This window comes from Hordeum vulgare, chromosome 3H (genome assembly GCF_904849725.1).
Source record: "Hordeum vulgare subsp. vulgare chromosome 3H, MorexV3_pseudomolecules_assembly, whole genome shotgun sequence".
Classification (NCBI taxonomy): domain Eukaryota; kingdom Viridiplantae; phylum Streptophyta; class Magnoliopsida; order Poales; family Poaceae; genus Hordeum; species Hordeum vulgare.
This window is the reverse complement of record NC_058520.1, coordinates 87,004,075-87,016,684: the sequence shown is the minus strand read 5'-3', so window position 1 is coordinate 87,016,684 and position 12,610 is coordinate 87,004,075.

The following is a 12,610-nucleotide window of genomic DNA, read 5'->3' as shown; positions in this document are numbered from 1 at the left end:
TCATGTCACGTGAAATAAGTTGCAAAGGACAACTATGCTTGGTAGCATTCCACATCAAAAATTCATTCTTTATCACATCCCTACTCGAGGACGAGCATGAGTTAAGCTTGGGGATGCTTCATACGTCTCCAACGTATCTCTAATTTTTGATGGTTTCATGCTATTATCTTGTCAAACTTTGGATGTTTTGTATGCCTTTTGTATAATTTTTGGGACTAACTTATTAACTCAGTGCCAAGTGCCTGTTCCTGTTTTTCCATGTTTTTGACCCTTTTCAGAGGAGGATTTTGAACGGAATCCAAATGGAATGAAACTGCCAAAAAGATTTTTTCCGGAATAGAAAAAGATCGGAAAGCCGGAGAATCAGGGCAGGGGCCCACCAAGGACCCCACAAGCGCTCATGGCGCGGCCGGGGGGAGCCTATGGCCCCCTGGCTTGTGGGCTCCCTGAGGCTCCTTTGCCCTATGTTTTGCGCCTATATATTCCCTAAAATTCCATAAAAGATCAGGAGATCATTGAAAGTACTTTTCCGCCGCCAAAAGTTCTGTCTCCGCAAGATCCCATCTGGGGCACGTTCTGGTGCCCTGCCGGAGGGGCGATTCGGATACGGAGGGCTTCTTCATCAAGACCATGACCTCTCCTATGATGCGTAAGTAGTTCACCATAGACCTACGGGTCCATAGCTAGTAGCTAGATGGCTTCTTCTCTCTTTGGGATCTTCAATACAAAGTTCTCCATGATCTTCATGGAAATCTATCCGATGTAATCTTCTTTTGCGGTGTGTTTGTCGACATCCAATGAATTGTGGATTTATGATCAGATTATCTATGAATATTATTTGAGTTTCTTCTGATCTCTCTTATGCATGATTTCATATCCTTGTAATTCTCTTCGAGTTGTGGGTTTTGTTTGGCCAACTAGATCTATGATTCTTGCAATGGGAGAAGTGCTTGGTTTTGGGTTCATACCGTGCGGTGACCTCACCCAGTGACAGAAGGGGTAGCGAGGCACGCATCGTGTTGTTGCCATCAAGGGTAAAAAGATGGGGTTTTCACCATTGGTTTGAGATTATCCCTCTGCATCATGTCATCTTGCTTAAGGCGTTACTATGTTCGTCATGAACTCAATACACTAGATGCATGCTGGATAGCGGTCGATGTGTGGAGTAATAGTAGTAGATGCAGAAAGCATCGGTCTACTTGTCTCGGACGTGATGCCTATGTGTATGATCATTGCCTTAGATATCGTCATGACTTTGCGCGGTTCTATCAATTGCTCGAGAGTAATTTGTTCACCCACCGTGATATTTGCTATTTTGACAGAAGCTTCTAGTGAACACTATGGCCCCCATGTCTACTCCACACCATATTTTCAGCCTTACACTTTTTACTTCGTTGCACTTTCTGCCTTCAGATCTCACTTTGCAATCAATCTTGAAGGGATTGACAACCCCTTTATAGCGTTGGGTGCAAGCTCTTTTGTGTTTGCGCCGGTACTCTGGACTTGATGAGATTCTCCTACTGGATTGATACCTTGGTTCTCAAACTGAGGGAAATACTTACTGCTCATGTGCTGCATCACCCTTTCCTCTTCAAGAGAAAAAACAACGCAAGCTCAAGAGATGACAGAAGGATCTCTGGCACCATTGCGAGGGAAGTACTTTTGTTGACGTAGCATCTATGCATGCAAAACAGAATTTGTCAAAAACAGAACAACATGTGAAGATCTGAATGAACACCATACTTGTGTGACTCTAAAATTCTTAAAATTATGAAGACACGGAGAATTTGCATGTTAATTTTTATAAACATTTCAGAATTTTTTGATGCCGAGTAAAATCACATAATTCTTATGTTGGACGCAATTAATTCTGTTTTTTGCATAAAATCAGACAAACAAGTATCCACACTATCCCAGAGGTTTTACTTGGCATTTTATTTAAATAAAATCTATAAAATATGATTATTATAGTAGATTAATCATGTTAACTCAAAACAAATTAGGTATAAGTATTGGGTTGTCTCCCAACAAGCGCTTTTCTTTAATGCCTTTTAGCTAAGCATGATGATTTCAATGATGCTCACATAGAAGGTAGTAATTGAAACATGCAAGAGAGAAATCATGAATCACATGGAAAACACATTTAAGTCTAACCTACTTAAAATACGTAGGGATTTTATGATAAAACAATTTATTGTAGCAAGAATCAACTTGCATGGAAGGCAAAACAAGTGTAACTTCAAAACTTTGAACGAATAGAGAGGAAACCTGATATTAGTACAATACCTACAAGCATATGTTCCTCTCTCATAATAATTTTCAGTTGCATCATGAAGAAATTCAAAAATATAACTATCACATAAAGCATTATTTTCATGATGCACAAGCATATAATTTTTATTACTACCCACACAAGCAAAATTCTTTCACTCAAAGTAGTGGGAGCAAACTCAGTAAAACAACTATCATAAGATACTTGATTAATATAATCCAAATGAAAATTAAAATCATGATGACAAGTTTCATTTTTATTAGTATTCTTTATGGCATACATGTCATCAAAATAGTCATCATAGATAGCAACCTATTGTCATGGTCAATAGAGACCTCTTCCAAAATAGTGGACTCATCACTAAATAAAGTCATGACCTCCCCAAACCCGTTTTTCTCATTATGAAAATATTCAACACCCTCCAAAATAGTGGGATCATTCGTACCTAGAGCTGACATTCTTCCAAACCAACTTTCATAAATATACACATCCTAAATAGGAGGCATGCTTTCATCATAATAAATTTCCTCATCAAAACTCGGGGGACCAAAAATGTCATTAGCATCATGGATATTCAAAGAATTCATACTAAAAATAGCATCCCCAAGCTTGTGGCTTTGCATATCATTAGCATCATGGATATTCAGAGAATTCATACTAAAAATATTACTATCATGTTCATCATTCAAGGAGTTCACATTAAGCATTGTTATAATTCCCTCCTCTAACATTTGATCACAATTTTCTGAATCCTTATTTTCACAATAGAAATTTTAAATATGAAACAATTGTGGCAACCTAAACTCCATTTTTTTGTAGTTTTGTTTTATAAATCAATATAGTAAAAAATAATAAACTAAAATATTTAATTGCAAGATCTAAAGATATACCTTCAAGCACTCACCTCCCCGATAACGGCGCTAGAAAAGAGCTTGATGTCTATTATGCAACTTTATTTTTGTAGACGTTGTTGTGCCTCCAAGTGCAGAGTTTTGTAGGACAGCATCAAATTTCCCTCAAGTGGATGACCTAAGGTTTATCAATCCGTGAGATGTGTAGTATGAATATGGTCTCTCTCAAACAACCCTACAATCAAATACAAGAAATCTCTTGTGTCCCCAACACACCCAATACAATGGTAAATCGTATAGGTGCACTAGTTTGGCGAAGAGATGGTGATACAAGTGCAATATGGATGATAGATATAGGTTTTTATAATCTGAAAATATAAAAACATCCAGGTAGCAAGTGTCAAACAACAAGTAAAACATTGTATAAATTCTTGGAAATAAGGCCTAGGGTTTGTAGTTTCACTAGTACAATCTCTCAACAATGCTAACATAGTAGAATCATATGATCATCCATCAACGTGCAACAAAGAATCACTCCAAAGTTCGTAAGTAGAGGAGAACATAAGATGAAACTGGTGTATGTAGTAGAAACACCTCAAAGTTATTCTTTCCGATCAATATTATGAGCTATTCCTACGAGTGTCACAAACAACCCTAGAGTTCGTACTAGAATAACACATACGATACATATCAATCAACCATAATGTTACCTAGATACTCCAATGTCACTTCAAGTATCCGTGGGTTAATTATACAACATGCACCAAACCATTTCAGATTCATCATATTCAACCCAACACGAAGTACTTTAAAGAGTACCCCAAGAACTCTATAGGAGAACGTAGTATGAAAACATGCAATCAACCCCTATGCATAGGTCCCCAAGGTCACTGGAATGTGCAAGTTGATGCCATAACATATATCAAGTGAATCAATAGAATACCCCATTGTCACTACCGATATCCACATGCAAGACATACATCAAGTGTTCTCAGATCCAATATTCAATCCAACATAACGTGATATCAAAGGGAATGATTCAATTCATCACACCAAGATAGCAAGGGAAGAACACCATATGATACAACTATATTAACAAAGCCCGTGATACATCAAGACCAGGACATCTCAAGAATATGAGAGAGAGATATATATATTGAACACATAGCTACGGGTACATACCCTCAGCCCCAAGGGTGAACTACTCCCTCCTCGCCATGGCCTCCGGCACGATGATGAAGATGGCCACCAGAGATGATTTATCCCCTCCGACAGTGTACTGGAAAGGCTCCAGATGGATTTTTTTGTCGATATACAGAGTTGCGGCGGCGGAGCAGAAGTTCTGTGTTTTTTCTGAGGGTTTCTGTATATTTAGGATTTCTTGGCGTTGGAATCATGCTAAACGGATCCACGTGGGCCCCACAAGCTATCACGGCACGGTCGCGCCCTGTTGGCTTGTGGCCCACATGTGGCTCCCTCTAGTGGTTCTTCACTCCAAATTGCTCGTATCTTCTAGAAGAAATCGTCAAAATATTTTGGGCGATTCCGTGAACTTCCATTTTCTGCAGAAAAAACAACACCACGACAATTCTACTGAAAACAACATCAGTCCGGGTTAGTTCCAAATAAATCACAACTAGTGCATCACAACCATATAAAAATATTGTAGACATATGTGAACATGGCATGAATATTTCATAAATTATTGATAGACGTACCAGCAGGCAACACACCCAACAAGCACTACATTGACAAATAAGACCAAGCAATCGACACTAAGGATCTTTCCCCAGCGACACAGTTTTCACGCAATGCAGAACCGGCAAGATAGGACCTGGCAAAGTGGATCAGGTAAACCAATACCTCTAGGCATGTCATCGAGAAGATGATCTCAAGATCAATGTCGGCAAGCTCATCACTGACAAGCTTGTGGTTGGAAAGCTCCCTACAGCCCCTGCTCTCCCACATGTCCCTCACGGGTGGCTCATCCATAGATCTTTGCCGCCAATTGGAGGGCGCCCACGCGGTTAAGAAGAGATTGTCTACTACGTGGCAGACCATCACTCCGGAATCAACTTTACCATCTTGCCACTGTAGGGATTGATACGTCTCCATCGTATCTATGATTTTCGATTGTTTCATGCCAATATTCTACAACTTTCATACTCTTTTGGCAACTTTTTATACTATTTTTGGGACTAACATATTGATCTAGTGCCTAGTGCCAGTTCCTGTTTGTTGCATGTTTTTTGTTTGGCAGAATATCCATACCAAACGAAGTCCAAACGCAATAAAAAACCTATGGTGACTTTTTATGGAATATTTATGATTTTTGGGAAGAAGAATGAACGTGAAACGATGCTCGAGGGGGTCACAAGCCCAGGAGCCCCCCCCCTAAGGCGCGGCTGGCAGGCTTGTGACCAATCCCTATGGCGGTTGGGGCCCTTCTTTCGCCGCAAGAAAGCTAATATCCGGAAGAAAATCGTGTTAACATTTCAGCCCAATCGGAGTTATGGATCTCCGGGAATTTAAGCAACTGTGAAAGGAAAAATCTGGGAGCGCAGAAACAGAAGGACACAGAGAGAGATCCAATCTCGGAGGGGCTCCCGCCCCTCCGCCGCCATGAATACCATGGACCAAAGGGGAAACCCTTCTCCCATATAGGGAGGAGGTCAAGGAAGAAGAATAAGAAGGGGGGCTCTCTCCCCCTCTCTCCCGGCGGCGCCGGAACGCCGCTCGGGACATCATCGTGTGACGGCGACCTACACCAACACCTCCATCATCTTCACCAACACCTCCATCATCTTCCCCCATCTATATTCAGCGGTCCACTCTGCCGCAACCCGTTGTACCCTTTACTTGAACATGGTTCTTTATGCTTCATATTATTATCCAATGATGTGTTGCCATCCTATGATGTCTGAGTAGATTTTCGTTGTCCTATCGGTGATTGATGAATTGCTATGATTGGTTTAATTTGCTTGTGGTTATGTTGCTGTCCTTTGGTGCCCATCATATGAGCATGCACGTGGATCACACCATATGGTTAGTAGTATGTTTATAGGTCTATGTATTGGAGGGCAAGAGTGACAGAAGCTTCAGCCTAGCATAGAAATTGATGCATACGGGATTGAAGTGGGACCAATATATCTTATTGCTATGGTTGGGTTTTACCTTAATGAACGTTAGTAGTTGCAGATGCTTGCTAATAGTTCCAATCATAAGTGCATAGAATTCCAAGTAAGGGATGACATGCTAGCAGTGGCCTCTCCCACATAAAGCTTGCTATCGGTCTAGTAACATAGTCAATTGCTTAGGGACAATTCCGCAACTCCTCCCACCACTTTTCCACACTCGTTAAACTAACGTACTTGTTTCTAACCAGCCCCTAGTTTTTATTTTCTTGTTCTTTCTTTTCTTTTTAACCTATCCTATCACACCTACAAAGTACTTCTAGTTTCATACTTGTTCTAGGTAAAGCGAACGTGAAGTGTGCGAAGAGTTGTATCGGTGGTCGATAGAACTTGAGGGAATATTTGTCCTACCTTTAGATCCTCGTTGGGTTTGACACTCTTACTTATTGAGAAAGGCTACAATTGATCCCCTATACTTGTGGGTTATTAAGACCTTTTTCTGGAGCCGTTGCTGGGGAGCAATTGCGTGGGGTGAATATTCTTGTGTGTGCTTGTTTGCTTTATCACTATGTAGATTTATTTGCTGTTCTAAGTTGTTATCTATCTTTAGTTATGGATATGGAACACGAAATACCAAAAAAATTAGGTGTACTTGCTACTCATGGAGATGGGGAACCTCCTAAAACCCTCGATGCTCGTTATGGGGAAAATATTAGGCACTTCTTTAATAAGCCTGAGAAAACCCCATTGAAGTATATAATGGGATACACGTTGGATCAACGTGAATACTTTAGGGATTATCGCTTGACTCAAAAAGGGAAATTATTATGGGATCAAATTCATATGTTGAAATGGTATTCTTGGGAGCTATGCTCGAAATATGATATTACTTGTTGCTCTAGGATGAAGGCTAAACACCTTCCCTTTTATTGTAAATTTAATGCTAATGAAACCTTGGCTTGTTATGTAATGGTATATATGATTACTATGATGTGGAACAAATAGAAGAGTTTGTTGCTTTTATGGGTGCTTATGAAATTGAAGCTCTGTTTAAAGGGTGTGATGATAATGATGATGTTGCTTACTGATCTAAAAATTTGGTTATGCTTCGTTATTGTTATACTCGTTATGAATATAATGCCCATATTTATTGATTTATGGAGAAATTCTACGCTGCCCAAGAACAGACTAATATTTTGCACGAAACTATGGAAGAAGAAAATGCTGAAACTGTGAGCTCATTAGATGAAAAAGATGACGAGGAAAGCGAAGAACAAAAGGAGGAGGAGCGGACTAGCTACCCGTGCCCAACTTCTAATGAGAGTAACTCTTGAACTCATACATTGTTTAGTTCCCCTTCGTTCTTACCGAAGGATGAATGTTATGTTGATTGCTATGATCCCTTGGATTCGTTTGAAATATCCCTTTTTGATGAACTTGATGCTTGCTATGCTTGTGGCCATGATGCCAATATGAATGATGCTTATGAAGATGAACTTTCTATAGTTCCTTATGTTAAACATGAAATTGTTGCTATCACACCCACTTATGATAGTCCTATTATCTTTTTGAACTCTCCCAACTACACTATATCGGAGAAGTTTGCTCTTATTAGGGATTACATAGATGGGTTGCCTTCTACTATTACACATGATGATTTTGATGAATATAATATGCAGGTGCTTGCTGCTCCTACTTGCAATTATTATGAGAGAGAAACTACATCTGCACCTCTCTATGTTTCCAATACGATAAAATTGCAAGAAACTGCTTATGCTATGTATTGGCCTTTACTTGATGTGCATGCATTGTTCTTTTATGACATGCCAATGCATAGGAAGAGAGTTAGACTTCGTCATTGCAAGATATATGTTACCTTGTGCTCACTACTAAATTACAAATCATTGTTAATTAAAATTGGCTTTGATATACCTTGGGATCCGGGTGGATCCATTACTTGAGCACTTTATGCCTAGCTTAATGGCTTTAAAGAAAGCGCTGCCTAGGAGACAACCCAGAAGTTTTAGAGAGTCATTTATTTCTGTAGAGTGATTTTATTGTTTAAAAACAAAAAAAATAGAGGGGAACTTAAAACTTTTTCAAAAAGAGAAGCGATTGAAAGGTGATGCATTGCGGAAGTGAGGGTCGACCTTGAACACTTTTGTTCATGCTCATGGAAACAATGTAGAATTTTTCATGGAAGTTTCTTGCAAAAATAATTATCCCCTTGTACAATTCCATTGTATTATAAAAATAATGTACCAAGTAAAGCCTTTATGATTACTTTGGGTGATAGTTGTTTGATCATGCTGAAAAAGACAAAAACTTTGCACTCACGAAATCATTTCTTATTTCTATAAAAAGAGTGCTATTGAGTTGATTCTTTTGGCTGCTGATTGATATACAAATTGCCTTAATTATCATATTTTTTCAGAATCTTTGGAGTATCAGAAGTATGGTATAAGTTCAGATTACTACAGATTGTTGTGTTTTTGACAGATTTTGTTTTCTTTGCATTGTTCTCTTATTTTGATGAATCTATGGGTAGTATCGGGGGGTATGAAACATGGTGAAGTTGGATTACAGTATATACAATGCTAATATGAATTTAGAATGAGTTCACAATAGTACTTAAAGTGGTGATTTACTTTATTATACTAACGGATCTCACGAAGGTTTTGTTCAGTTTTGTGTGATTGAAGTTTTCAAGTTTTTGGTGAGACCACGATGGATGAAGGAATAAGGAGACGTGAGAGCCTAAGCTTGGGGATGCCCGAGGCACCCCTAGTTAATACTCAAGCTTCTAAGCTTGGGGATGCCCCGGAAGGCATCCCCTCTTTCGTCTACAATGTATCGATAATTTTACTCAAAGCTATATTTTTATTCGTCACATGATATGTGCAAATGCTTGTAGAGTCTGTTGTGTTTATTTTTCCTTTTTCTTCTATGCACCATGCTAGTATGAGATAGTCCTTGGTTGATTTATAGAATTCTCTTTGCACTTCACTTATATCCTTTGAGTATCGCTTTATAGAATGCTTCATGTGCTTCACTTATATCATTTCAAGTTTGGATTGCATGTTTCCCTATGACAACCCACAAGCGTAAGGGATCGCAGCAGTTTTCGAGGGTAGAGTATTCAACCCAAATTTGTTGGTTCACACAAGGGAAGCGAAAGAATATTCTCGAGTATTATCAGTTGAGTTTGTCAGATTCAACCACACCTGAAAGATTAGTGTCTGCAAGCAAAGTATCAGTAGCAAAGTAGTATGATAGCAACGATGCCATAAACGATCTGTTGACGGTAGACTATTTCTAACTATTGTATCAATGGCGCCAGAAAAAGGTACGTTGACGAGCAACTATTCTTCCCCGACAACAGTGTCGGAAAAGATCTTGCAACGAGTAACAGCGGAGTAGCAAGGAACAGCAGTAGCAGCAGCAACAAAGTAACATCAGTGGCAACAGTAACAAAGTGATAGCAGTAGCAACAGTAGCAGCAAAGTGACAGCAGTAGCAACAAAGTTACCCAATCCCTTTTGTACCAAGGGACAAGTCTAGACAAAGTAACGTAGCACGGACCAGTAGTGAAAGACTCGTCGGCAGTGGATCGGTGATGGATGAGTATGACCGATGTGATTCATCATGTAACAGCTATAACACGGAGAGATATGTAACTAACTCCCGTTCATCAATCTAATGTAGGCATGTATTCCGTATGTAGTCATACGTGCTTAGGGAAAAGAACTTGGATGACATCTATTGTCCATCCCTCCCGTGGCAGCGGGTTCCTAATGGAAACTACGGGATATTGAGGTTCTCCTTTTAATAATGAACCGGACCAACGCATTAACACACGGTGAATACATGAACTCCTCATACTATGGTCATCTCCGGGAGTGGTTCCGGCTATTGTCACTCCGGGGTTGCCGGGTCATAACACATAGTAGGTGACTACAACTTGCAAGATAGGATCTAAAACACACATATATTGGCGACAACATAATAGGTTCAGATCTGAAATCATGGCACTCGGGCCCTAGTTACAAGCATTAAGCATAGCCAAGTAGTAGCAACATCAATCTAGAACATAGTGGATACTAGGGATCAATCCCCGTCAAGAACTAACTTGATTACATGATAGATCTCATCCAACTCATCACCGTCCAGCAAGCCTACTATGAGCTTACTCACGAACGATGAAGAGCATCATGGAATTGTCGATGGATAAAGGTTGATGATGACAACGACGATGATTTCCCCTCTCCGGAGCCCGAAACGGACTCCAGATCTGCCCTCCAGATGAAGAACAGGATGTGGCGGCGCCTCCGTATCGCAAAACGCGATGAAACCTTCTCTGATTTTTTTCCAAGCGAAACGGAAGATATAGAGCTGAGTTTGGGGGCGGTGGTGCCACGTGGGCCCCACAAGCCTGCACGGCGCGACCTAGGGGGGTGGTCGCGGCCTGTGGGCTTGTGGCCCACTAGCACGCCCCCTTCGGTGGATCTTTGTGCAGGTAATTTTCTTTTATTCCAGAAAAAATCTCCGTAATTTTTCAGGACATTCCGAGAACTTTTATTTCTACACAAAAACAACACCATGGCAATTCTGCTGAAAACAACGTCAGTCCGGGTTAGTTCCATTCAAATCATGCAAATTAGAGTCCAAAACAAGGGCAAAAGAGTTCGGAAAAGTAGATACGACGGAGACGTATCACCCTACACATAGAAAACCGCCATTTGTAGAATGCTCTTTGGCTTCACTTATATTTGTTAGAGCGGATGCATATATTTTGTAGAAAGAATTAAACTCTCATGCTTCACTTATACCTATTTAGAGAGTTAACAGGAGTGGGTCATTCACATGGTTAGTCATAAAATCCTACATAAAACTTGTAGATCACTGAATATGATATGTTTGATTCCTTGCAATAGTTTTGCAACATGAAGATGTGATATTAGAGTCATGCTAGTGAGTAATTGTGTATTCTTAGAAATACTTGTGTTAAGGTTTATGATTCCCGTAGCATGCACGTATGGTGAACCGTTATGTGACGAAGTCGGAGCATGATTTATTTATTGATTGTCATCCTTTGTGTTGAAGTCGGGATCGTGCCATGGTTAACTCCTACCAACCCTTTCCCTAGGAGCATGCGTTTAGTACCTTGTTTCGATGACTAATAGACTTTTGCAATAAGTATGTGAGTTCTTTATGACTAATGTTGAGTCCATGGATTATACACACTCTCACCCTTCCACCATTGCTAGCCTCTCTAGTACCGCGCAACTTTCGCCGGTGCATTACACCCACCATATACCCTTCCTCAAAACAGCCACCATACCTACCTATTATGGCATTTCCATAGCCATTTCGAGATATATTTCCATGCAACTTCCATCGTTCCGTTTATTATGACACGCACCATCATTGTCATATTGCTTTGCATGATCGTAAGATAGCTAGCATGATGTTTTCATGGCTTGTCCGTTTTTTGATGTCATTGCTACGCTAGATCATATTTTGTTCTAAATATCGAGTTGTAAGTAAATAAAAGTGTGATGATCATCATTATTAGAGCATTGTCCCATGTGAGGAAGTAATAAAAGAGGCCAATGAAGCCCAAATAAATAAATAAAGAGGCCAAAGAAGCCCACCAAAAAAAGAGAGATAAAATAAAAAAATGAGAGAAAAGTGAGAAGAGACAATGCTACTATCCTTTACCACACTTGTGCCTCAAAGTAGCACCATGATCTTCATGATAGAGAGCCTCCTATGTTGTCACTTTCATATACTAGTGGGAAATTTTCATCATAGAACTTGGCTTGTATATTCCAATGATGGGCTTCCTAAAATTGCCCTAGGTCTTCGTGATCAAGCGAGTTGGATGCACACCCACTAGTTTCTTTTTGAACTCTCATACACTTATAGATCTTGTGCATCTGTTGCATGGCAATCCCTACTCACTCACATTGATATCTATTGATGGTCATCTCCATAGCCCGTTGATATGCCTAGTTGATGTGAGACTATCTCCTCCTTTTTGTCTTCTCCACAACCACCATATTCTATTCCACCTATAGTGCTATGTCCATGGCTCACGGTCATGTATTGCATGAAAGTTGAAAAGTTTGAGAACACTATAGTATGAAACAATTGCTTGGCTAAAACCAGGGTTGTGCATCATATAAATACGTTGTGTAGGGAAGATGGAGCATAGCTAGACTATATGATTTTGTAGGGATAACTTTCTTTGGCCATGATATTTTGAGAAGACATGATTGCTTTGTTAGTATGCTTGAAATATTATTGTCTTTATGTCAAATGATAGACTATTGCTTCGAATCACTCGTGTT